Source organism: Ambystoma mexicanum, chromosome 6q (genome assembly GCF_040938575.1).
Source record: "Ambystoma mexicanum isolate Mex_15411 chromosome 6q, UKY_AmexF1_1, whole genome shotgun sequence".
NCBI classification, from domain to species: Eukaryota; Metazoa; Chordata; class Amphibia; order Caudata; family Ambystomatidae; genus Ambystoma; species Ambystoma mexicanum.
The window spans coordinates 100,430,188-100,458,130 of NC_090937.1; the positions used below are offsets into that span (position 1 = coordinate 100,430,188).

At 44.6% G+C, this 27,943-nt stretch overlaps 1 protein-coding gene and 1 pseudogene across 1 annotated transcript in view; one reads left to right on the top strand and one right to left on the bottom strand.

The window, feature by feature from the left end:
• The window catches only part of STPG2 (sperm tail PG-rich repeat containing 2), a 2,646,564-nt gene that overhangs the window by 1,444,390 nt on the left and 1,174,231 nt on the right, over positions 1–27,943 (top strand). The window lies entirely within an intron of this gene.
• Positions 8,495–8,876, bottom strand: LOC138515457 (large ribosomal subunit protein eL33 pseudogene; annotated as a pseudogene).

The window sequence follows — 27,943 nt, forward strand, 5'->3', positions numbered from 1 at the left end:
GAGGTAGGAACAAAGCCCAGTGAGTCAGAATACGACATGGTTATAACAAAAGATATTAACATTGTCCTGTTTACCTGCAAAACGTAATGGACGGGGGAAGGGAAGCCCCAGGAGTTAAAATGAGGTATGGTTATAGAAAGATAAATGATCAGAGTTATGGTTGTTACCCTGCATGTACCACCTACTCAGACAAATAGAGAGATATTCAGAAAAATCCAGTTTCTGAACTTGCTGTCCTCCACTTCCAGCTCAAAGACTGGCAAGTACAGGAATGTAGAAATAAGATTTTAAAAAGTTAGAATTAGGCATCTGCCATGCACTGTACAACCAATCAGTGCCTTTACATGATTAATCAATCCCACTATTATGCACATGTTTCTGCAGGTGACTTGATCGCTGCCACAAGTAAGTGGGAAGGCACCATTAAAAAATAGTAAAATCAATAAATGAAATATATCTGTGTCATTGAACAATATCAATTAGGTAACATCATAATGTTCCATTAAGGAAAGTGTTTTTTTCAGTATAGGACTACAGTGCAAAGGGAACTGCTCTATTTGGTACAGATATAAAATAAATGTCATCCATAAGAAATTGAATGTTGCCCTCCCTTAACATGGGGATTGGGTATTTCCGATATAAAGATTTATATATATAGGGCACAACATTGGGAGTGTATCAAGTCCTCTACAGCAATACCATTACTCAGACACATTGGCAACTTTATGGAACTTCTGTCGCAATCCCAATATTTCATTAGAAAAGCTAGCAGGAAGCAATTATTCATAAGGTTAAACAAAATAAACTCCTATTTTGTGGGAAAATAGCCCTAGTCAAACTCTAGATGGTCCCAGATGGAGTTCTCAGTTCACGCTATAGTCAGCTTTTGTTCATCTTTCAGCTCTAGATATTTGCCGTGAAATCTGCATGTACAAGTAGTCCATTGACTTGATATTGTGTAAGTCCAAACCCACACCTTACACCGTGACTAATGCCTGTGCATCGACCCTTGTAGGTGACTCTGGATATCCACATCTGCTCTGGCTAATGACCCCTTCACGTGATTGGCTACAACCATGCTTACAGCAGGACCTGTGTGTGCATTGAGTGTACCATCGGCCTCCTGAAGGCTCGTTTCCGCTGCCTCGACCGTACCGGTGGAGCCCTGATGCATGTTCCAGAGAAATTTGGCAAAATTGTGCTTGTGTGTGCAATGTTACACAACTTCTGCCCAAAGAGAAATGTTCGGCTACCCCCTGACATGACATGCCACCCCCAGAGTATGAGGATGCAGTGCCTCTGGCTGAGGCAAGCGCACACATTGCCAGAGATGATGTGAGGGATGGAAGAATGGCACACCAGGGACTGATAGACAATTTCTTTCAACACTTTGACATGTGCACAAGCCATGCACCATTGTGTGACACCAGCCCAATCAATAATCACAACAAAAACACAACCAGGAATGTCCTCACATTGATGAATTTTAATGGTGTTTATGGAATTAAGTGCCCCAACTATCCGCCGTACCCCTCCCACCACCAACACCCCGTCACATTATGTATCCTCCCCCTCCCACCACCAACACCCCATCATGCTATACCTCCTCCCACTACCAACACCGCATCACACTATCCCCCTTCCCCCACCAACACCCCATCACATTATCCCCATCCCCCCTCCCACCACCAACACCCCATCACACTATCCCCCTCACCCTCCCACCACCAACTCCCAATCAGACTATCAGACTATGCCCCTTCCCCCTCCCACCACCAACACCCCATAACATTATCCCCCCACCACCAACACCCTATCGCACTATTCCACCTCCCCCTCCAACCACCAACACCCCATCACACTATCTCCCTCCCACCACCAACATCCCATCACACCACCCACCTATCCCACACCAACATCTCCATCACATTACCCCCCTACTCCCACCAACACCCCATCACACTAACCCCCCCCTCCCACCACCAACACCCCAGCATGGCCACTCATGGCAATCAGTGTCCCAAAGTCTTTCACAACTGTGCCCCCCCCACCCCACGCCTACCGCCCCCTAGTGATATTGGGCGCAGAAGGCACGCTGGCTGTCACCGCGGTGTACCCTGCTGTGAGCCCCTTGTGAGTGTGGGTGAAGTGAATGGGACGGAGCCTGTCCCCATGTTTTGCTGCTGTTGCACCAGTGTGCTCTGCAGGATGACCTATGCCAGTGCAGAGACGTCTTTTGCCAGTGTCTGTGCATCCGGCTGCGGGTGTGTGTGCAGTGTGCCCTGCACTGCTCTGGGTGGCCTGTGGTGTGGGTGTTGCCTTGGCCCTGCTATGCTGTGGCGTTACGCGCCGGGACATCTACCTTGATACGGCCTGTGTAGGCCTTTGAGGGATGGTGGTCGGAGACCTTGAGGGCTTGGTAGCAGTGCTCCCTGCCTTCTGAAATGAGACCCATTCATGGTCTCTAGCTTTGTCTGCCTATAGCTGTCTTGTTATGTCAGCATATCTACTGGCTTATCTTGACACACAATCCTCCCATTGCCAAGGAACCCAAAGATTTCCTCAAAGTCAACTGTATCCTTGCCTGCAGCTGCCTGAACACCCATAGACATCCGGCAATTCACTTCAGTCCTCAACTAATGCAGTATGCACTCCCATCCCATTACCAAGACACCCAGAGATCACCATTTGTTCACCTCTATCCTTATTTCCAGTGTGCGCTCCCATTCCACTACCAAGACACCAACATAGCTCCAGAGATTCCCCTTGGTTCTGAATTGCAGAAGGCAAGTCTACCCCATTATTGATATAACCACAGAGCTCCAGCAATTCACCTCTGTCCTTACCTCTATAATGCACTCCTATCCATCCCTTAAACAAGACAACCAGAGAGCACTGGCGAGTCATCCCTTTTCTGACATGTAGTGTGCCCTCCCATTACCAAGACAAGTGCATGAGGCCACCCATGTAGGAATGAGCCCCTCTCAATAGAGGGTAATGGGGCTGCCCAAGTGAGACTTAATGAAAGTGTATTTGGTCACCTATGTTCAACTTGGTCAACTCATTTTCAGGCTCCCTTCAGCCACCTCTGATTGTCTGACCGCCATCCAGGAGTGGTGTGCCACCAATGATCTCTGCCTTAATGCCAGTAACAGTGAGATTCTCCTCATCGGCACACCTACTCCCTCCTTTCCTGGCACTCGCTGGCCGGCCTCTCTTGGCCCTCTTCCTGCTCCCACATGTGAGGCTAAAAACCTCTGTGTCATCTTCGACTCCATGCTTTTCTTCTCTCCTCACATCTCTGACGTCTCTAAGAAGTTACACTACCAGCTGCACCTCCTCAGAGGTATTCATCCTCTCCTTCCCCCTGAAGCTCACTGTCTCCAGAGCTCTGTTTCTCTCTAGGCTGGACTACTGCAACAGCCTCATTCTGAATCTGCCTGCCTCTACTCTCCGCCCTCTGCAACTCATCCAAAACAGGACTGCAAGACTTGTCCTTGGCCTCAAGCCCACGGATCGTATCTCTCCAGGACTGAAATCTCTGTACTGGCTCCTCGTGGTGGCGAGGATTAAGTTCAAAATCCTCTGCATTGTCCACAAGGTCTTCTGGGGCCTGGGACCTCAATACCTTCAACTCTCTCTTCCTAAATTTCTTCTTTCTCGAGCTCTTCGCTCATCCGCTTCCAACTTCCTCAGTGTAAGTTGGTTCTCTAAGCAGCGAGTTGGTGGTAGATCTCTGTCTTCTGCTGGTACCTCCCGCTGGAACAGTCTCCCTGCCTCCCTGAAACTTGAGGAGAAACATCTCCGGTTCCAGAGGCACCAAAAGACCTTCCTCTCTGCTTCTGCTTTCCCTCCCTCTCTCCCCTGCTGATCTCCTGGCTGAATCCGCCATTGCACTGGTTAGCTGGCTACCTTCTGATCTCAGGCCCAGGTCCCCCGCACCCCTGCCAGTTGCACACCTGCACTGCCCCCCCTGACAACCCTTGCATTCGGGACTGTTTCTGTGTCCCTACAGCCCCTACCAGCACTTGACACCTGATGTATGCACATAGCCTTGCACTTGCCACCAGCTGGCTGCACTCTTATTTATTGCCTTTATTCATTTTACTGTTATCCTATGTACTTCACTGTCCCCTCCCCTTTCTCCCTGCACTTTTACCCTTCCCCTTTCACCTGCACTTGGGCAATCTCACAGTCACCTGGCCTAGTAGGATCGTTGTCTCTGTCTTCCCTCTGTTTTGCCTCCCTTTGCCTCGTCGCACCTTGAAACACTTGCGTATAGGCGCATTATAAATGCCATACCATATCATATGTAGAAAGGAGTGAGTTTCTATGAACGCATTGTAAAGGGGCAACCCCACTGGCTATCCTCAGGCATACCAGCACAAGTCCTAACGGACCCTCACAGAGCACTCACATCATCGTCCATTCAAAGTTCACAGAGCTGTCCTTTATACACAATCACTGGCATTCTACCATCACCTAGGCATGATCAGCAGGCCACTTCTGCCATGTTCTTTTTGCCTTGTTTCATGTGGCTCTGTAGGCAGAAAGGTTATTGGTGGGATAGCAGAAGAGGCAAGTGAGGAACCTATAGCGTGGCTACATTGCTGATCTTGATCTAGTGACCTTGCGCTGGGATTGACTTTAGGTGCCACGCAGTCCTCTCATCATCTTCTTGGAGGAGCTTACATATTATCTTGAACATATGTCTAAAATGAAGCACAAGCAAAAAGGAATGTTTGTGTTGAAACAGTAGTCAGTTAGTCTGAAAGAGCTGGATTGCTTCTGTGGCTGGAATCCGTAACTCAAATGTTAGGATTGGGTTGAATGCATATACACTACAGTACATGACAAGCAAATCAGATAAAACAAATCTGCACAGATGTGATGGACTGTCGTACCCCGACACATTCATTGCATGACATTGTTTTATGCTGTAAGAAACTATGGGCCAGATTACAAAAACTTTGAACCAGTGCAAGTGCAGAGTTGCACAGTATTAGGACTAGGGCAGAGTTTGCTGTATTTCTAAAAACACTGGGACACATTAGAAAAACATTGCACCTTGAAAAGTGCAGTTTGGCATGGTATAAGCACCAAGGCACAAATTGCCATAATGCAAAAAAGATACATTTTCAATGCATGTTTGTGCTAGTGCAAAGTTTGGCCTAGTGCTAACACCAATCTGTGTTAGCACTATTGCCCTACTGCAAAAATGCTGGTTGATGTGTGCTAAGGTCGCAAAGCTACAAAGTAGCTCTTCTCTAGAGGGCCTGCCCCGCGGCCACTTTCGAGTCTGTATGCTAGTACCACCCAGTGGCAAGTCCAGTCGGGCCATTTTTCAGAATGCCGCGAGGTGTGAGGAGTGTGGGCAAAGCGTGGTTGTGCAACATACAGTGCACGTGCATCAGCGCACTGAAGACCGTGGGCACAAGGAGGAAACTGCTGCTAAGCCACAAGAATGGGCAGAGACTATTAGCACATGGAGGCAATTGATTCAGAGACCTTTTTTATGGGAGGGCAAAAGGGGCACTTGCCCAGAGCCCCCACCTTGAAGGGGCCCCACAAGGCTAGCTGATCTGAAGAAGTAAGATTGCATTGTTCACCAGTCTTAAATAGCACGAGTCAGAATATTTTATGGGGTGCTGGTGAGGCTCTAAACCCATTGCCATTCCGTTTTGGCATGTGCATTCTGCCTTGATCAATTCATAATATATTGCTTTCTGTGTTCACTGTGGTATACATAGTTTGTGTGTTCCTTATGGCACAACTCTGTAGCATTCTTTCCTTCCTGTGGGTATTATGTTGATCATGTGCAATAGGCAATGGTGATAAATTGGTATATTGATAAATTGAGTGTCACAATGGTTCAGAAGTTCGCTCAGTGCGTGAAGCACCCATTGCAGAGGTATGTGTTCATATGCAAAATTAGAATATCCCATTCCAGCAGAACTGGCTGAGCCTTTCCTATGTCTGAAGTTTATAAACCTGCCTGCATATGTTCTTGGTTTTGCAGAACAACATCTGCTATTATCAGCAATGTACCTGTACCAGATAGGGGTTGCTATAAAAACTAACATCATCCGTATGGTGAAGGTCTAGAAATTGGTTTGTACAGATGAGGTTTTGTAAAGTTTAGGGAGTCACCTCCAACAATGGCATAAACTGTTAGTCCAAGAGGTGAATAAGTATCCAAATTCAAGAATATGGAACGACTGTGTTCATGTTTGTATGCTGGATTTGCCAACAGACGACAGAGTTATCCTGGTCAAATCATCTAATATATCTTACATTACTGTGCTGTGAGGTTTGCTTTCTGACAAGCTGCTGGTATCGCTTAGCCCATTACTTGATCTTTCTTTTTATGTAGGCGATTTGGGTGGAAGGGTTGGTAGACAGAAAAGAGTGGACCATATGTTGCAGGCCTCGGGCAAGCATATTTTAAGGTCTGCTTGTTTGACGCAAAAAACGGTTTGCTTTTTGGTAAAGGTCACAGGTTTTTATGCACGTTTCTGAATGAAAATGTCACAAGCCATTGCTTTGGAAGTATTTAAAGCTTTAAAATACAAAAGACAAACCCAGATTAAATTTGTTAAATCACATCGATTGGTATGCTGGTTCTTATATACTTCCTTTCATGATGGAGAGAATGAAGCTAGAATCATTCCCATTTTGCAAAACACCCTTCTATAATATTTTCTTTAAAGATGGTCATGTTTGGTAATGTAATTTGTGTACTTACCTAGTCTGTTTCTTTATAAAATGAGATTGTTTTAGTTCATGGTAAGAACTGGAAAAGAAAGTTTTCAAATGCAGAAATTGTAGAGTTGGCACAAATCCCAGCTTCACCGCTTCACCCCTTAACCAATGTGTGTTCCTTGGCATCTCATTTATTCTTGTATTGCCTAACGTCTCAATATTGCCAGTCCCTAAACCTTTCAAAATTGTCAGCCCTTCCGAGTGATTTCCTTCTCATGGTATGATCTTTATAAAAGCCTTATTCATTTTTTCACTGTGTTAATAGTGAGCATATTTATATCGCACACCGCAGGCATTTGTTCCTTTGATATCTAATGGCAACACTATTTGAAAACCAGATCCCACTTCTAATCTCAGTCTGTCTGGATAAAGACACCTTACTGGTAGCTTCTAATATGCCTCCACTATCCATGCTACTGTGTATTGTTCGCCTTCCTTCCAAATGGTGGTCTCTCCATGCATGAGCACTTTTGCATTCTGTGGGGCAGCTAATGTGAGTTATCTGTCTCTTATGGGTTACATGTACCTTTTACATACAGTTCGGCATTAATACTACATCTACCTTCCTGGATGTTATCAATAAAATGTATCCTGTATGTACTAGAACAATAACCCCTTTGTAGACTGCTAATGTTGGTCTTCAAATGCTGCTTGTTTATCATTCATTCTGATTAGAGCAAGAATGAAGAGGGCAAGAGGACTTAAAGGGAGTAAACATGCTTATTATGCTGCGAGACAGCATATCAACCTATAGGATGTGAGCGCGACGGGTGGTGGTATGGGGGCGCAACCAGTATTTTTGATCCCTTAATTGCTTTGGTTTGGTGGAGAGGGGCCCCAAAGATGTCCGTGCCCAGGGCCCCAAAAGTGCTTAAGATGGCCCTGAATTGATTACCTGGCAAAAACGATGCTTTTACAGTAATCTTCATTCATGAATACTGCGTGTATTGCTGCAAGCTGCAATCCATTTCTTAGCCTCTTGAATACGTTTGCAGAGGTTCCTCCTGCATTTGTGAATTCACTGGTGCGCAGCTCGGGATCTTTAGTGTGATTGTGTTAAAACTTGATGTTAGGATATATTGTGAGATTTGAAGCCCAAGCAACAGTTGCACATCTTTTGAAAACCATTCTCAGTGCTGCTGTAATCAAGACTAAATGGCAATAGTTTGTGTTTTGCTAATAAAGTGTCAAAAGTATAGTGTCACACACTGCATCTTTATAACCCAGAAGCCATTTCCCACACATTTCCCTGTGTTTGAAAGACATATTCTAGACAACATCTTAGGTAAGCTTTCACCCCGAGGATTATAGGGGGAGAAATGGTGGGGGCGAGGGCGGGGGCGATGCCTGCCACCGCTAATTTCGCAAAGCTGGAAATCCCACTTATGGCCAGCTTCTTGCCATTGCCTTGAGAGCCTGCAATGAGGTGTGAGCAATGGCAGAAAAGGTTTGGGCATGATGCGCATGATGTGTGCAGCCAGGGACTTTGGGTTGTATGTCCCAAATTGCTACCTAGTATCCATCCCTGAAATTACACTTCCAGTTCAGAGCCACATTGCAAAGCACTTTGCGTAGGCAGCCCTTAAATGAAATGCGTGCATGTTTTGCTTGATGCGAGATTCCTATCGTCGTCCTAGAGGGCAGCACAGTGTTTATACATAGCCTTATCCGTCCAAAAAGGGCAGCATATGCAGCAAAACTGCAAGCATTTCTATTTATTTATTTATTGGCATTTTATAGTACGATTTATTTCTAGTGACGATTTAGGTCCTCGATGGATACAACATCACACGAATTCTGTGCCCCATGGCGTTGCGGGAAGGTTGCTAAGGAACTCAGCGCTGGACCATGGCACTGTTACCATGGGCACGTGTTACCTTCCCCCATATCACACGGGTCTTATTGGGTTTTCCACCAGGAGTCACTGTGTTGTTCTTAGCTTTGTATACGTAGGCGCATCGCTTGCCAAGGTAGAAGTCGGTCTCATCTCATGCATAGACGCCTTCAATTTTTAAAAGAGCTGTGTGCTCTCTCTTGTTTCGGAGCCCCCTTTTGTAGCCAGCAAAAATAGCCTTGCTCCACAATCGTCCAGACATTTTGAGGGATTACGGTCCGGCTGTGGTCTAAACCGGGATCCAAGATAAAAACTGCAAGCATTTCATGGCATGGCTGCATCCCCATATCGCAAGCTTCTGTGGTTCTGAAAAGGAGGTGAAGGTCCAGGGATAGATAATGGGTGGCACGGTGACATGTGTGGCCTGCTAATTACATGTCCGATTCTACTCTCACATAAGATGTCACACGGATTTTGTCTTACATTTTATTTATTTATTTTTACATTTGTTAAGCGCACAAAACCCTCAGGCATCAGGCTCTGAATTTTTAAACTCATTTCAGATTACGCTAGATACTTCTGTTTCCCTAGAGCCGTCAGAATAGTTGTCGCAATGAGGCAAATTTATGGTACTCCGCACACAGACCTTGGAAGGGTGAAGGGCTGACGGGACGACCTGGTATTCCTATGAGTCAAAGTGGAAAGCTGCCGGCTGGCCTTATGCCTTAGGTGAGTGTTTCACACCCGGATCTTCCTTCTTGTTGATTGAAACATTCCATTTCTTTAGAATGAGATAATGTTTAGAGCCGCCATTCCTTCTCAAGCCATGCATTACATTTCATACACTACTTTGTTTTCCACGTAAGGACTCTAAACTGTGGGTTGTAAATAACTGTGGTGTTTACCGACAACATTCTGGACCAGTATCTCTTATAATTGGGGGTTTTGTCCAGAGGCAGCCTAGGACTTAGTCCCCTACACCTTCCTAAACATATCCAGACGTTTGTGCAATTCCATTATGTTCCCAAGCTCCATCTATTGTAGTGTCTGTTCCAGGCTGTGGTTAAAGCACATCCATTTCTTTCTATACGTGAACATAACGTCCCTTTGTCCTTGTGTTTGGAGTCGGGGCTGCTGGGTAAAAATATAGAGCAGTCCAATAGTATTATGGTATCCATTGCCTCTAGGTCCGTCATCTAGATAGGATTGTGAATGTTAGCATATGCAACACCTAGATTGAACTTGGATGTTAGCATGTCCCACACCAGAATTGAGAACACTAGCCTGCGCCGTATCTAGATAATTATTGTGAAGACTAGCGATTGCCACACTCAGACGGAGCTATATAGATCAGCAAGTACTACACTTAGAAAGAACTGTGAACGTTAAATGTGATATAATCCACTAACCAATATAAGATCAAACTCCCTGCATACCTATCTCACAAAAAACTCACACAACCATCTCTCGCACAACAAGCCGCATGCCCTTCACCACGCCACAACAACACATAAGCCGCACCAACAGCACACGCGGACTGACACCGATCCAATATTCGCACCAAAGCTCAGCACCCAGTGTCTACCGAGTTGAAGCTGCCAACAGTACACCACTCCTCTCTCTATCCTACTCCCTCTTCACCTTACTAACCCATCCCACCTTCCTGTTTACAGATCCACCAGAGCGCCTGGTTGGTGACGGTGTGCTATATGTGCTATATAAGTACCTTTAACATAACATAAGATTTGCAACAAGCTTTCGTCATTGATTTTCCAAATGCAAGCTTTGGATGCAGACCGTACTGGCTAGATTACCACATTTTGGCCAAGCCTGGCAGAAATTTGGAATTTGTAGGACCAGTCCAGTGAACACGGGCCATCAGTACGTTGTTAGGCTGGTCTACAAGTTTGTAAACTGTCCACCCCCTAACTCACATTTCATAACATCTTGTCACATGTCAGCAGTGCTCAAGTCGAGGGTACACGAGGGTGGATGGAATCCACCCCCTTTATTCACAGGGTGGATTCAGTCCCCCCCAGCTAAAAGAGAAACATTGGATGTCCTCTTTGAATTTATGAATTAAAGCAGACCTCGGGATCAAACATGCAGTCGTCAGGTTTGTAGGCCAGACACTTAACCACTGCACTATATAACATGATGAAAAATGACAAACAACTAAAGGTGAAAAGACCCAATTCGGTACTGCAAGTTCCAGGGTAAACATTTGTATTGGTTCTTGGAGTTTAAAACATGCACACCTTTTAACGTTTTCAAAAACACTATTAGAAGAAAATATCCTGTCTTGGTTTTGTGTGTGTGTTGATTTTATGAAAGGCAAAAGCCATTTGTCCTGTCCAATTTGGGTGGTTATGCAAAGCCAATTTAATGAAATGTGCATATTTCACCTTGATATTCTAATTTCTGGCAACATCACATCCCACTGCGTTTGTTGATGAGTCCCCCCCACATTAAGTTTTAGGACTTGACCCCTGCATGTCAGTGTGATATTATTAAAAACACAAAGAACCCCTTAAAAGGAATGAGGCTCATGTATGAGTGTGCCGGTGTGCTAGAACGTGCTAGTATTACCGCGTATCGACCCATTACCACACCAGCACACTCCAAGTTTGCTGTACGATGGAGGATTTACCTTCAGCTCTGAACTGGAGGTATATCTGCCACCGTAGTGGGAAAAACCTGCCTGTATTACCGGACTGATAATATCGGCAAATCCCCTCATGGAGTCTTAAGGGACCCCATCAAATAGAGATTTACCAGCGCTTCCGCCACCTGGGCTCTGCTGATAATTCCGGCACACCGAGAGGCGGCGACAGTATTACAGTTTGCCGATATCCTGCCGGCGGTATACCAGCAAACATGTAATGAGGCTCATAGAAGTCTGTGGCCACTGTCTGCAAGCACTTGTGCCAAATGAATAGTGCTTAGAGTGTGGCAAGGCTGGATGTGGCAATGTAGCTAGATGGCTTGCACAAGCTAGCAACCATGGAAAAGCGATCATCAGATCAGGAAGGAACTCTAGAAAGACCTGAACTGATAAGGTTTAGCTTCACAGCAGTGTATACAGAACACGCAGGCTTCCATTGTTTGAATAGTTGATGAATGTGCATGGCAGTGTACCATCTCTAATCCTTTTCCCTGATCTTAGCAGCTGTCTCCCCTTTTTTTGTCTCTGCTGATCCTCTATCTCCTCTGAGGTTTCTCCACCCGCCCCCCATTTCTGAGTAATCATTCCCTTCCCGCCCTATATCTTTCTTCACCCCAGTTTGATTACTGAGTGTGCAATACATTGCTTACAAAATGCATTGATCCTGTTTTCCAGACACCTGATTTGATCTTGCAATCTTATACAATGGAGTGGAGGGCAGTCAGAACTGTGTACATGTCGCCATTAGTTTGCCTTTAAAGTGACTGTCAGGCAGCCACATAGGAAGGTGACAGCAGCTCTTTCACAGCGTCTGGGAGAGAAAGAGAATCAGAGAAACTGTTAGTACCATAGGACCATGTTGCAAAACATCCTCATTGATACCAACCCAGCAAGAAACCCTCATTAAAATGATGTATATATTGCATTTCACTGTAAGTTCTACTGCCCATTTAGACACGAAAATGAAATGATGGAAGTTATTTTGTGAAGGGGACGCGATATGCACTGTAAAGGTGCAGGCCTATCACCGTGGAGATTCTGATTGGCGGGAATCACATGCTGCAAACAAGTGATGGCGATGAGGGCTGGAAATCAAACACTGGTGCTCATTAGGGGACAGATAGGTTCACTGCCATAAGCCCCTTTCTGAAGGACATGGCCTTTTATTTTGCCATACGTTACCTTTTTATGACACTTTGCCTGTTTGTGCCAATTGTCGTTTTCATTTGTTTACGATATCCTTTTCCCACTTTACATACATGTATGTAATTATGTCATCTTTGATGTCCTGGGTGTTAGTCTTAGCAGTGCACAGTGGTGGCACGAGTTATGGTTACTTAGCTTAACATAACTGGCAAACAATCTGTGGGGGGGGTTCGGTTTTACTTGTAACCATAACGTCCCTTTAACAATGTTTTTTCATTGAATTTCATAGTTTTTTATTAGTGCAATTTAACCATAACGTCCCTTTAACAACGTTTTTTCAGTGAATTTCATGGGTTTTTACCAGTGCATGCTGTTTTCCTACAATTTACTAATATCATACTTACCCAATAAAGCAATATTTGTGTCCAATTTACAAAGTGTCACCTTAAAACTCTGGCATTTTCCACCTTCTAGCATTATTTTTAACTCTTCTATACACTTTTTGCAACTATTTCAACTGATTTCCCATCCGTAGATGTCTACGAACATCTGACTTCATTGCGGACCTTCCGGACAATGCCACATGACCATACGATGGCACGCGGCAAGATGACGTGTCTAAAAACCCATCTGCACTTCGCGATAAGATCCGTGATTTGCAGACAGTTCGGAACTGCATTTTCTACTGATCTAGGAACTCCCAACTTCAAACTTTCCCTTAAACAGCTCTTACACCTATTCCTACTCATTATCCATTAACAATCTAGTACACAGTACATCCTTGGAAAATGTTTAGCAAAACTGCTATTTGTCTTAAAAATGGCACCAGCTAAAGCCATCCCTCCTCCCCAAAAGCCACCACCACCACCAGCTGGAGGACCTTCAAAACAAAAAAATCGCAGTACTTCCTAGACAATGAAGAGGACCAAGAAGATGAGTTAGAGGAAGTGCCTTCCTCTAGCACCCAGAGAGAATCATGAGTGTGGCAGTTCTTTACCACTGTTGGGAATTTACCAAAGACTAAAGCTACCAAAGTAAAATGCACTGACTGAAACTTTGTATTCAGTCGCGGACTCCTCGGAAAGTAATCCTACGGCACCACCTCCATATGCTGCCACACCAAATCCAATGACCGTAATACTCTCAGAAAGGTTGTTCCTTTCTTAGCAAGTAGGATGCTGCCTCCCTCCTCCTTATCTTCCTCAACCACTACTTTAACCACAGAGCCTACATCTGTGGGACACAAAATCCCACCAGCTACCTTGCAAGCAACAAAATAGGCTCTTTATCCATTTTTTCAAAGATAACAGTCCTCTCTACATACTACAACAAAACATTCTGCAGAGGGAAGCACTTTTGAAGTGCTTTTGAAGCTGTAATCAAGGAGCATGAGAAACACTGCACCCTACCTTAGAAATAACACACACACATTTTCCCCTGTCCACCTGCCCCTCCATATTAGTGTTTTGTACCTCTTCCCTCATTTCCCTCCCCACCTTTCATTCTCAGCTCTCCTGCCAAAAAAAAGAATACATCCGAAAACAACAAAAGAAATGTTCCTTTACCACCGTTCACAGTTAAAAAATAGAACTAAAACAAACGTATAGACACCATCTAAATTACATTTCTCAGTAAAGAACATAGATTCAATAAGATTTTCCAACATTTCCATTTGCATTTTATGTTATGCTAATGGAAATATTGTGGCGTTCACCCCCCCTTCCAGGGACTGGAATGGTGGATACCGGACATGCAGCCCAAGTTATCAGCCCAAGCAAAGCGATGGTGGATAACAAGGTCTCTGGACCATTATCCCCCCATTCCAGCCCCTCTAATGAGGGATGAAGGCCATTAGCACCCTAGGTTCCCAAAGTGGGAACCCAGGGTGCTAAAAAAGGATTTTTCTTCCTACACCGGGACTCCTCCGGTGTCCCAGTGTAGGAAGGAAAATCCTTTTCCAAGATGGCCACCATGGAAATGGAAGGTAGGGTTCGATACAGGACCCCTCTTCATTTCCATGGCAGCCTGCAGAAGGCAACGAGAGAACCCTTTGACCATATTAATACGAGCAAAATTTTCTTCCCTCTCAAACCTATCCCAATTTCGAACAACTTTACCAAAAAGCCAGTCCAGGTGGTCATGGGCACTTTAACCCCATGTGTTGTCCCTCGTGGTCATGGCGAGTTGCCAGATTGTCTGGATCATGACCTTATTCCATGATCCGGACAATCTGGCCACTGCCCATAGCTACTGCTATACCTCAGTCACCAAAAAGGTATATCACTATTTTTTATACCTACATTATGACACTTGTTCAAAAATAAAACACGGGCACATTTGCAAAACCATGCTTTCAGGTCCTTGCCAATGCTCCTTGCACAAGTATGCTGGAAATCCACTCATGTTTTATTTTGTCAAAATTGTCAAATGTATGCACAAACAATAGTCATATAACCTAGCCCTCACTTGACAAAATCCATTCAGACTTTATGAAAACATTTATATCTAGATCTAAAATCTTTTTGCAAACTTTTGTGTAGATTCGTCAAATTGCACCACATTTATAAGGTTGTAAAATAATGTGGGACCCCCCTCTAATTTTGCCCCTTCTTGACAGAATCCCACCAAACTTTGCAAAAATATTTAAATCTAGATCTATAATCTATTTACAAACCTTTGTGTAGATTCGTCAAGTGGCATATTTATAAGGCTTTAACATAATGGACCCCCCTCTAATTTTGCCCCCTCCTTACAAAATCCCACCAAACTTTGCAAAAGCATTTATACCTAGATCTATTATCAGTTCCCCAACTTAAGTGTAGATTCGCCAAAGGGCACCTCATTTATAAGCCTTTATATTATTTTGGGACCCTACCCTTTAATTTTGCCCCCTCTTGACAGAATCCCACCAAACTTTGCAGCCTCATTTGGAATCAGGTCACGAATATAACTGCAGTTTAATTAAGTGGTGCCCAAGTTATAAGCCATCCAAGAACTGCTTTTCACCAACCCTGTAATGCAGAGGTGTCTGCGAACTTCACAGGACTGTTTGCGAACATCCGGACTGTTCGCAGACTTTTATGGTGAAAAACACCTGTTTCTTTGCTTCTTGCAGCCATACCCCATCCCATCCTCATCACCCCTCACCTCCCCAGAGATTATTTGATAAGTTTGACAAGTGCAATGTTGTGTTTTTTAATATGTTTTACCGTGATGTCTGCGGACACCGGCCGCTGTCCGCGAATCCAAGATGGTGGGCATTTCCAAAAATCTGACGCACTTCACGCTTTTCATCATCCAAACAGTGGACGCGTCCAATGTCCGTGGACACCACATTGCCCACTAAGTCAATCAGAGTCCTGGCTGCGGACCGAACAGGGAAATGGGTCCGCAGACATTGCACAGATATCACACATTTTTTTTTAACTTACATTTTGGTCATTTAAAAAACAACTACTGGACAGATTTACACCAAATTAACAAAAGCACACTTTTGGGATGAAGCCGCAGCTCCTGCCGCAAATTTGGTTTGAATCCGCCCAGCGGTTTGGGCTGCAGGCATGAGCAAAGTTTTTTTCCCATTATGTGTATGGAAAAAAACAATTTTGGGACCCCCATTACAACTTTGCCCCCCCTTGACGAAACCTCACCAAATGTGGCGAAAGAAATCAGAGTGGGCCATATACTTTGCAAAGTTTGGTGAGCATTCGTCCACGGGGAGCAAAGTTATAAGCCGCCCAAAAATCCCTCTTCCTATAAATTGAGCAACTTAACTTAACCATAACTACACTGCCGCTACTGCAGGCCGTGTAATGGGTCTGGCAGGCAACAAAAAATGCCTCCAGCATTCTCTAGTCTTCAGCACTCAGCTTTCATTGATTGTTTAAGCGTGCTGATTACCAGTGCTCCATAGCTGGACTTGGAACATCAAATAGTGCCAAACAGACATGTAGTTTAGTGACGCTAGTATTCTAGCACTTCAATTAATCAAGAATTGGCTAAGCCAAACGTTTTGACCTTTGTGTAGGCATGGGATCTGCATTTTCAAGGTATTGCCATAATGGTAATCACCGGTTATAAAATGACAAACATCTGGAGAATGGTGCCGCTAACTGGGCATAGTATTGAAGTGCCTGGCAAACGCCTATCTAGTGTTTATACAAGCACCAAAACTGTTGGCTTTGCCAATGCTTGTTTTCAAGACCGAACAGATCAAAGATACCCATAAGTGGCTGAAGCCACACTTGGTTATGGTAGTTTTACTGCACCAAGAGCTGGTTGCACTGTTTTTAGATGCAATTAAGCCATTACCTTTCAGAAGGCTGTTCGGAAAAGCACTGAGATCCCAGGGAGATGTATTTTGGGTGGGGAGGAGCAGGGAGCGCATTGGGAATGGCCATACCCATAAAATGAAATGGTGGAAGTTATTTTGTGAAGGGGATGCGGCATGCACTGCAAAGGTGCAGGCCTATCACCGTGGAGATTCTGATTGGCGGGAATCACATGCTGCAAACAAGTGATGGCGATGAGGGCTGGAAATCAAACACTGGTGCTCATTAGGGGACAGGTAGGTTCACTTCCATAAGCCACTTTCTGAAGGACATGGCCTTTTATTTTGCCATACGTTACCTTTTTATGACACGTTGCCTGTTTGTGTCAATTGTCGTTTTCATTTGTTTATGCTATCCTTTGCCCACTTTACATACATGTATGTAATTATGTCATCTTTGATGTCCTGGGTGTTAGTCTTAGCAGTGCAGAGTGGTGGCACGAGTTATGGTCATTTAGCTTAACATAACTGGCAAAAAATCTGTGGGGGGGGGTCGGTTTTACTTGTAACCATAACGTCCCTTTAACAACGTTTTTTCATTGAATTTCATAGTCCAATAGGTGGGTACATAACCAAGCAACACCCATAGGCTGTGTGTCCCTCCTCAGAACTCATCTCTCCTACATTCAAATTCCATGACGATAATGTTGGCTTGTTTGCAAGGCTTTCAACACCTCCTAATAGCAAAAACTAAAAATAATCAGAAACGTTTCTATGTATATGTAAAGTTTTTACATTTCCAGGTTGAAAAGTCTTTAACACACACGGGAAAAATTGTGTCTGTTTGTAATTTCCAAATGAAAAGGCTTTAAATATTTAAATATTTGGTGCATTTGTAAATAACATGCTGGAACACTAGTGGCACCTAACTACATACGTGCCTTATCACAATTTGTTGCAAGAGATAATGCACGCACTGCTATTGTGTGAACCTTTCCACCCCATGGCACCTATGCACCACAGAATGCTATTTTTGGCTCCCCGTTGCTCGAATGGATGTGACAGAGGGACACAGAAGGGCCTCCTGGTATTTGGCCTCTAGCATAGGAAGGCGGTGGCTTCCATGTACTGTGCTTTACTCCTGTGTGGGCTGCCATTCTGTAGGTCCCTACAGTGGCAAAGAGGCCTTCTCTCTGGTCTGCTCGGTGCACCTCCATGAAAGGTCCTATCGTTGAAGGCAATGAGATTCGGGATGATTGCATAGCACGGGTCAGGGCATGCAGGGACTCCCTTCTCCTGCTAAGAGGGGAGTCGCACAGAGCTGGAGCAGCGCACGGGCGCGGCACACCTCACCAGTGGCAAGTAACAGTTGTGGCTTATGTTAGCAGTCACCTTCCCAGTTCTTTTGTCTGGGACAGCAGAGGCAGCCTGCGAAAATAAATCAGACCTACTGATTTTGCCAAAGTTCATTGCTTTATTATTGGTCAGTCGTAAGCCTGGTTTCCAATCACAAAATCTCAAGCCTGAATGCTGACTACCATGATCACAGTCCTCTGACAACACCTTGTAAATCCTATGGCTTCAAGTGTCCCCTACTTAACTTCATATACCATCTGTTCTCCATGTAACATGTATCATTATGGAGGTTCCATGTGTTAATATCCCCGCAAAAATATTACGATACAAAAATATCGCCATATTTTGTGTGGCGATGTTGAGCCATGGACACTGCGGGGGACACCCCCGCAACCCCTGCATTATTCTTAAATGTGCGGGGCACACCCCCGCAACCCCAGCTCCGACAAATTATCCCCTCGAAAAATATCGCCTTTGGCGATACAAACGCCTATATGTACAGCAATATTTTTGGTGGGGATAATATGTAGTGATACCATTATGGGCTAGTGTGTGTGTATACTTCACCTACAATTCTGTCATTCATTTTGTTTTCATTTCACTAGCTGGTTTCAGATCTTTTGGGACATGGTAGTCATGTCTCTGGTTGCAATATATCATGCTGCTACTCGTTATCTTTCACTTGTGTTTATGTCCTGCCATATCCTATAACATGGTAGATAAATTGTCACTTTGTTTTAGTTAACCTTCCGCTGTGTGGGAGAACTATGCAGTCTCTGGTCTTGTCGTTGTTTTAGGTCGTTCTTCGAGTAGTTCCTCGCTATCTTGACTCGATTAGCTGTGCTACGCATCCCTTTCACCCTCTTCCACCTGACAGGTTGAGTGAAAGAAGAGCATAGAAAAGCAGCCGCCATAGGGCCCACCTACGTAATGACGAGAAGTAAGAGAAAGTGGGACCCCCTTGAGACATGCAGGTACATGACCCTCACCCTTGACTTTCAAGTTGAACAAGCACCCGCCCATTCCCCAAATCTCCAGCAACACCTCTAACTCTGCTTTAGCAAAAGTATATAACATTCTCATTAATATCATTTCAATTGATGACTCGCCTGGGAAGATCATTTTTTACCCTGTGAATTGTGAAAAAAGTTTCTCTGAGATTTAATTCGAATTTGGATTTCATTAGTTCCGTGCCATTACTCTGAGATGTTTCATTTTCTTCAGCGGTGAATAATATGTCTACGCATGAGTTTGCATTGTCTTGTGTTTGAATTTCTTTTTTCAGAAACGCTGAAAAAGGACTGTAGGGTTTTTCTGATAATATGACTTTGTTCTCAGTAGAGAGGCTCCCAGACCTCTTTGTGTATGTTTAGGAACTTGGGGTTTCACCCTAAGTTATCCTGGGTTATCCAGACATGGACCCCTTCCTCACTGTGCTTAGTGAGGCACAACTCCGCCTGACTGATGAGGCCCAACAAGGCTGAAACACGTGTCTGGGGTTGTAGTTGGTACTCTTGTTCAAAGGAGAATTGCCTAGCATTTCGGTGCTGGTCTGCCCTTGTGGGTATGAGAAAGACTGAAATACAAATGGACATTTCTTCTCTGTGAAAGTTACTGCGACCTAAAACGTGATTGTAGACCCTCCCAAGTGGGCACCTTCCCAGAGAACAAGTTATTTGGCTGTGTTCGTTCTCAGTAGAGGGGCTCCAAGACCTCTTTATATGAGGTAGTTTAATGATCATAGATTTTCCCAGTATTTCCACTGAGTCCAACTTCAGATTGAAAAAATAGCATTCATCTATAGGAACCATTCTGATAATCCTGTTCATTGTGTGCTGATAGTAGGATGGATTGTGGGCCACTCATTGGTTTGCTTTCAGCAGAAGTCAAGATTATAGGCCTCATTAAGAGTTTGGTGATATCCCGCTCGCTGGAAAATCTGACGGGATACCACCAACGACAATTACAGTTCCTGCCACTTGATCTGCCAGAATTACCGTCAGATTACAAGTGGCTGGAAGAACAGTAAATCCGCATTACACAGTAATACTGGCTGTTTTTGCGGGTGGGGTGCCTGACTTACCTTTAGCTTGGCTGAAAGTAACTCAGGCACCCCACTGGCAAGCATGTACTATGTCGGTCCAGCAACATGCCAGTCTGGAATTACCAGCACGTTAATTCCAGACCAGCAGGGTTGTAATGAGGCCCTATAAATTAATACTTAAGAAGGAGTAAAGAAGGTGAAATACACCTCCATTTGTGCTTCTGGAGCAGAGCCCAATTCTTTAATTGACTTGCCTTATTTTGTAGGCCTTTTTTGGCTGAAATTGTAGGGGCCCGAAGCATAACCGAGAAAACAACCTAAATTACAAGAGGCAAACGGATGAAATGGCCAATTTCACGATGAAGGAGAAACTGGAAAGTGGGAAGATTTCGGGCGGTATTCACTAATTTTACTGCAGAGCAATATTCAGCCCATTGATATTATTATGAAGGTGAAATGCTGCTCAGAGATGATACCATTCCAATACCTCATTTCCAAGGGGAGATGTTTAGTTTTTAGAACAATGGGAACAATCTTGTCAGAGTGAGCGAGTCCTTGCGGGAGGGTGTGCGTGCGGAGGGCATAGAGAGAGACGTAGCAGCACACTCTTACAATTGGGTTCTGATTATTTGTATTTTAATACAAACTCTACAGCTGATCAAGCCAAACATGTCTCACGAGCAACATATCTGGCAAGAAGATGATCTGCCAGGAAAGACTGGGAAATGCTAGGATATCTCAGAGCACTTTCATTAGGCTGAAGATGACTGAGAGGGCTTCAGGGGGCCCATGGAGACTAGAGCAAGAGCCAGGCTTGCTAGACTGAGAATGAACACACTATGGGCCTCATTCCGAGTACGGCGCTAACCAATGGCGCTATTAACGCCTTGGTTGACGCCGTACCCGGACCGGCAGCGCCTTGGTGGATGGCGGAATCACCGCCCCATTCCAAGGTTGGCGGGGCGGTAATTCCCCATTCACCAAGGCTCTTCCCCATTCCCAAATGAGCCCCCATAGGGCTCAATGGGAATGGGGAAGATGCAAATAACGGTGACCGTTCATTAAGGTCACCGTTATTGGCTTGCAGGCCCCTTTGCGCCCTCGACTTTAACACCTGCTCAAAGCAGGCGTTAAGGGCGAGGGCGCAGAGGGAACTCGGAGTATGGCGGTAAGGGATTACCGCCACCGGTCTCGTTACCGGTGGCCGCTATCCCTTACCGCCATACCCGGAATGAGGCCCTATGACTCGTCTCAGTTCAAGATGCACGTTCTCCAATGGACATACACAATTGCACCTGTATACGTGACAGAACGCTGGCGGAATCACCTACACATTTCCCATTTTGCTGCTCTTTGCACAAAATGGTGCAGTGCAAATATTCGAAAATATGACACCAATGCTCCAAGTGCAAGGGTTCATAGACTGTTGTCCAGCTTGTGTTGCACTTGTTCTTTGTCCCAGATATGCTTTTGGCAGTAACTTTGCAACATGTTATACTTGAAGCACTTTATATTAAAGAAAGTATAACAGTCAGTGGAAAGTAACTCCGCTGCCTGCTGTCTATGTCCCTATGGTGCCACTGCACATTTTGATTCAAGAGCACATGTTCCTTTGCTTCTTTGCACATTAGGCCCCGGCTTGGGGTAGATTGTGCTGACAATTGCATTGTACCATCTTGTATTGTATTGTTTGCTATGTACACTTGCAATGGGGTGGGTGTTGTTTGTTGGCTAATGATTTGGACCTATTTGGGTTGTGTGATTTCACCCCTCCCCCCATTACATTTTAAAGGTATGCATGTTCTTGTATAGTTTTGTGATTGTATTTCTGTGACTGATAGGCGTCATGGGTTTTTTAATATGCAAAACAAAAAGAAACCGACTCAATGTATCGCGAGAAAGGCTCAGAATTCGTCATGGAGGTATTAGGGTTCTGAAGGTTTGTGGTTCCCATGCATCCTCACTCACCCTCTGTACAGTGAGATCGTAATGTGGCATGAAGTGTTATGCAAGCGACAAGCGTGTCACAACCTTATGTCGTGACAGTAGTGCAGCACACAAAGCCCCCTTGTACAGGAACCCGGAACTGTGCGGCGACTGTCCTCCTAGCCCAAGGTACAGTGCTGGGAAGCCATACCAATGACAGCTGTACACTATATTGCCGTCCTTTCTTCTGGGATAGTTAGCACAGTCTCCAACATATTCAGGCGCACACAACTCCCCACTCAACAAAGAGCCGCTGTTAAAGATAATCTTACAAAGCAATCGTTATTTTCCTGCAATGCAATGTTGAAATAATATTTTTTGGACTGCAAAATAATGTACAGTTGATCATGTAATCACAGAACCCACAACGGACATTTCTCGCTGAAAGTATTTAAGGCAGTGTTCCCATAATAGCTGGCACCAGCCCCACGAGCCAAATTCTGTTCTCACGGCAGCAATCACAAATTCACTGACAAAGTCAAACTCACAGTGACCCCCTCAGCCCCCCACCTAACAACAGTTATAGATAGTGCTACAGTACCAGTCTTCTTTGCAAAAGCAACTGTCATTTTCTGGCAATGTAATGTGCGTCTCATTTAATTTTCAGATCTTTCTACCTCCTCCCCAGTCAGTCCACAGCACCTTGAGGCAATAACGAAGACAGTTAGGCACTATATAAAAGACACATACCATATCACACCTACAGCCACTGATTGCCAGAATAGGTGGTAACAAGGTTCCTGTGTTTTCTGTTCACTTACTAACCTAGGGTCTCATTAAAAGCATTGTGCAAGAGTGCAAGTGCAAATGTGCCCTGCACTAGCACTGGGATACACAGTACCCCAACGTACATGGATATACGTGCCTCTGTATATACTCACGTTATGAATTAAACCCGGGCACACAATCAGGAATGTCCTAGCATTGCTTCAAGCAAACTAGTATTTAATTATCAAATGTGAAGACACCATCCCCGACACACCCTCCCCACCTACTTCCACTCCCCAAAACACCATCCCAAACACACCCTACCTATCCACCTCCATTGTGACTGTGAACGGAGTGTGCATAGTGAATGTCACTTCCAATGCCTTTTGGCCTTGACAGCCTGCTCCAGCACTTAAGTGTGTGGAGGAACAAGGAGCAGCACCTTGGGGTGCTTAGCAGTGAATCCTCCATGTGGGTGGCAGCGGTGGAGGACTCAGATCCCTGTGCTGCTCACTCAGCTGCATTCATGAGGTGAGGGACTCTGCAAAGGCCAACATGCCCACTGTATGTTCCCATATCCTCTGCCCTGCCGTGGTGATGGCAGAGGTGGTCTGGCAGAGATAACAGAAACCCTCTGGCAGGATCCCTGGAGACAATCCCTTATTGCCTGCCTGTGCTCCACCTGCTGGGCTGCTAGTTGTTCCATTGAGTCCTGGCACTGCTCAATAGCATCCAGCCTCTACCATATGGCTGCCATGGTGCGGTGATCTCTGGGGAGTGATGGGGATGAAATTGGTGAGTGGATGCCTGTGTCTTCCTCCTCCTCATGGGTGGAGCCGTCACTGCCTGTGCCTGGCAAAGGCTGGCACTGGTGATGCACCTCCCAGGCTGGTGACAAGTGGGTGCCAGGGCCCAGATGTGTATGTGCTGGCACATGGACGGCATCCTTTTCAATTGCCACAGGGGCCAGCTGTGGAGTTCCTGTGCCTGCATCAGCTACTGCCACGCCACCTGCATGGTTGGTGGAGGGGACACTGTGCACTGATGTCAGCACAGTGGTTTTCTCCATGTGTGCCACAGTTGCCACAGTGGTGGTGTGCTGTGGCCTTGATGCCTCTCTCCTGCTCTTCCTCATGCTGTTTTTGGGTCTGGAATTTGCAGGGTTGGAGGTGGAAGAACTGCCAGCAGTGGAGGTGTCCACAGCAGTGGAGTGCCTGATTTCTTAGATGTTAGAGGATTCTGTACCTGATCGGTGGATAATGACAAGCCGTTGGTCATCTTGCATACATGTTAGTAGGTTAGCAAGACACTCATGCAACATTGTTCTGATTACGCAAATTCTGTATGATGTCCATGGGTGGCTTTAGGCCAATGAATGTGGCTACTACTAGGTGGAGGTAGTGCCTGCTTAGGGTGTACACAGGTTTGCCTGTTGGCCTGTGAAGGTTGCTTGTTGGTGTAGGGTTACTGGGGGTTCACTTGCCAACATGGACTGTCATGGCACACCTGGGTGCTTCTCATGTTTCCATGCGTTGGCATGCACATTTCACCTGCAGTGCATGTGGATTACTATATAGTCATGCCTCCCCTGGCACATGCATGTACTCACTGCTCATTTGCAATGATTGCCATGTGTTTGTCCATTTCCTTCCCCTTTGTGCTCATCGATGCTGGGGGATGCATACTTTTGTCCAGTGCATGCACATTTGAGTGCAGACAGAGAGACTTAATGCCATCCCGTGGCTTGATGCACCGGCCTCTGTGCTCCCTATCCCTACAACCCCCTTCATGTGGAGGATGGAGCGGTCTTTCTCCTCCCAGTGTGAGCGTGAGGGGTTCCACATTGCCACCTCCTGTGGCTGCACTCTCACTCCTATGGCAGGAAATGAGGCTGCAGTCCCTGGCCTCTAGGTCATTCCACCTCTTTCGGCAGTCTTCTGAATCATGTGGGACGATGCCCACTGCCACCACCTTGTCCCTTATGGAGGACCAGATGGCATCCTTCATATGGGCAGAGGTTATGCACTGCCTGCTAGCATACAGCTCCTCAGCATGGCTGACTACTTCATCCACCAATACCTTGAGTTCCGATTCTGTAAATGTCTGCTTTCACAGCCTCATCGCCAGGTGTCTTCCCTTTCCCTTCTCCTTTCCCTTCTCCTGTGACATTTTTCATAAGAATGGTTTCTGGATAGCGACAGGAAATTGGAGATTGAGAGTGGATCATGTTTTTCAAAATGGCTGCCACAGTGCAACCCATTCCAGCGATGACGTTATTTCCACCGACGGGCCGGTAACGTTAATGCCATTGTGTCTGGGTGGAATTACTGCCGGATACTCATTTTCAGCAGTAGCTTTGCTGGATCAAATTACCATTACTGCTAGTGGTGTGTGCCTGCTCCTGCCAAGTTGTAATATGGCAGTAATTCCGACGGACACCACGAGGCAGGATTAACACTGTATTACCCTCAACCTCATGATGAGCCCCAATGAGTCAAAATAACAAATTGCATCAAAGGTCCCAGCCTTCCTATGGTAACATCACAGGCATCCCCGTAAAATAGAACTGCACCCTCTTCGAAAAATGCAAACTGAAATGCCGACATTAACCCATCATATCATGGTCTAGCTAAACTGGAAAAAAGCACATTTTTCTCTGCACTTCACGTATACTTCAGTCCCCAGAAAATCGATTAACATATGGCAGCATGAACACTAAGCACCTACAGGCAAATGGAAGCTAGTCTACACTAACAGTTGTTGGCTAATAACATTTTAAAAAATAAGTGTCATATTCAGGGGCGTTGCTAGGGGGGGCTAAGGGGGCTATAGCCCCTGATCTTTTGGTTGTAGCCCCGGATAGAATCTCAGGAGCTACAGCCAAAAGACTAGCTAGCCCCCAGTCCCAACAGTTCCGACATCAGCTTAGCCCCGGGTCTTTTCCAGACCTAGCAACACCCCTGGTCATATTAGTAGCCAAGAGGGGAGGAAGCCAGGTGATGCCATTTATTATGTGTTGTAATACCTTAGAGATACCTAAAAGGGGAATTGAAACTCATATGTGTGACTATTTACATTGACTAAGTAATTCCTACTTAGATATTATCATTATCCAACACTTCATTGTCTTGATGCTTTACTGGCCTGACTAAAGAAAGATACAAGTATTGCCAACGCTGGGTTATACATATCTTTACTATTATGTTCTGTTTGTATCTCTGTGTGAAAGAAGTTCAATATAACTTTTCACACAATAAAATAAGAAATTCAAACAGATCACAATTATCACGTTATTACAATTCTTGACATAATGGCTTAAAATATAAAAATTCATACAAGACACACCTTAAAAAGCCAATATAGAATATATATATATATATATATATATATATATATATATATATATATATATATATATATAAGCATCAATAACATATCTCAATTCAGCTATTAATCAAAATGTCAATCTTCATCCATAAATATATTGGTGCAATTGTTGCAAAAAACACCACAGACCCGATTGGTTGAATTTGGTGGTGCGACATGAGCAACATGGGCGGTTAATGCCTTCTGCTCAGTGTTGTGCTGCCGGATCAATCACGTCAAGCACAATGCGGGGATGCCTGGACGACTGCTTTCACTGCTTTCACTGTCGTGTGGGGGCATGTCGTACCACCCAATTCAACCAATCGGGTCTGTGGTGTTTTTCCACTTTAATAGAATTTTGTAGAATCCATTTTCGTGGTGCCTAAGGAAATAAAGGAAAACCTCTTGAGCATTTAATCACTCACCTGTGTACTGCCCATGAAAACATAGAAGTACTTCTTGGAGTAGGATTTGGGCATGCACAAACTTGCACTCTGGCTCTGAATAGACAATCGCCAGACTTTGCCTAAATGCGACCACATCCTGAGCGAATTCCTTCATTGCTCACTACTCCGTCAACATATTAACTACTCACGAGCATTCATCAGCGGGATGGCCCTAAATCCTTGAGTTAAAAGACAGTAGGGATAGTGTCTAATGTATTTAATCAGGCCGAAACATGTCGACAATCTAAGACACCCACAGCAAACATTCTGTGTTCTTCTCTTTTGAAACTAAATGCTAACTAAGTTTCTTGCTTTGAAACTAAATGTTGATCCAGTATTAGTGCTTTTTCATTTAACTCCCCTTGTTGTTTTTTAATTGTTGTGATTTGGTCAATTGTGTATTGTGTTTCCATTCATGGACCTTGTTTTAGTTTATATTTTTATCTGTGTTAACCATAATAAAATAACAAAGTCGAAACGTCTGTTCATGGTACATTCTAAAGAATTTATTGTTTTTTATATGGTGATAATTTAATAAATCAGTTTTTGTATAAGTATAGTTTGTACTCTTATCACATCTCTCCTGTGTAATATGGATCATTGTCACCATATTTGTGTATTTTGCAAGCATTATCACTCTAATTGTAAGGTGGCATAAAGAGGGGTAATCACTCTCGCTGTTCCGTATATATCCTTGTTGATTCTAGTTCCCGCTGAGCACTGATCCCCCATTAATAAAAAAGTGGGAACTTACCTGATTTAGGTAAAACACTTCTGGTTCAGCCATACCCTTACTGAAGTTCCTGAGTGAAGTCTAATAAGCATATTTAAGATGTCTTCTGGTATTCCCCCAGCTATATAAGTTAAATGTGAGCCTAATATGGTCTATGGTATCATAAATCACACAGAAGTCTATGAAAACAGCATAGACCAAACTACATAGCTTCCTTTGTTCTTGCTATGCCAACAGTTGTAAGATGGTCACATTATGAGAAGCAGATGAACCCTGTCAAAAACCTGTCTGGAATGGGGAAAGCAATTCCTTGCCTCTGACCAGTTATTTTACTCCTCCAAAATATTATACAAAAATATCTTACTTGTGATTTCTAACATAGCCAGCAGGTTATAATTTACTGAGTCAGTTCTATCTTCCTTATTAAATACAGAAATAAGTGCAGAATGGCTCCAGGAGATAGGAATACCATTCTCTCGAGCAATGTCAGAGAAGGACGAGTCTAGAAGGTCATCCAAAAACTCATGGTTGTACTCAATAACAAAGTTGCTTAGACCATCAAGTCCTGGGGCAAGTGAAGGATTAAATCTTCTAATGACGTTAATTACATCATTTTTATCTCAATTA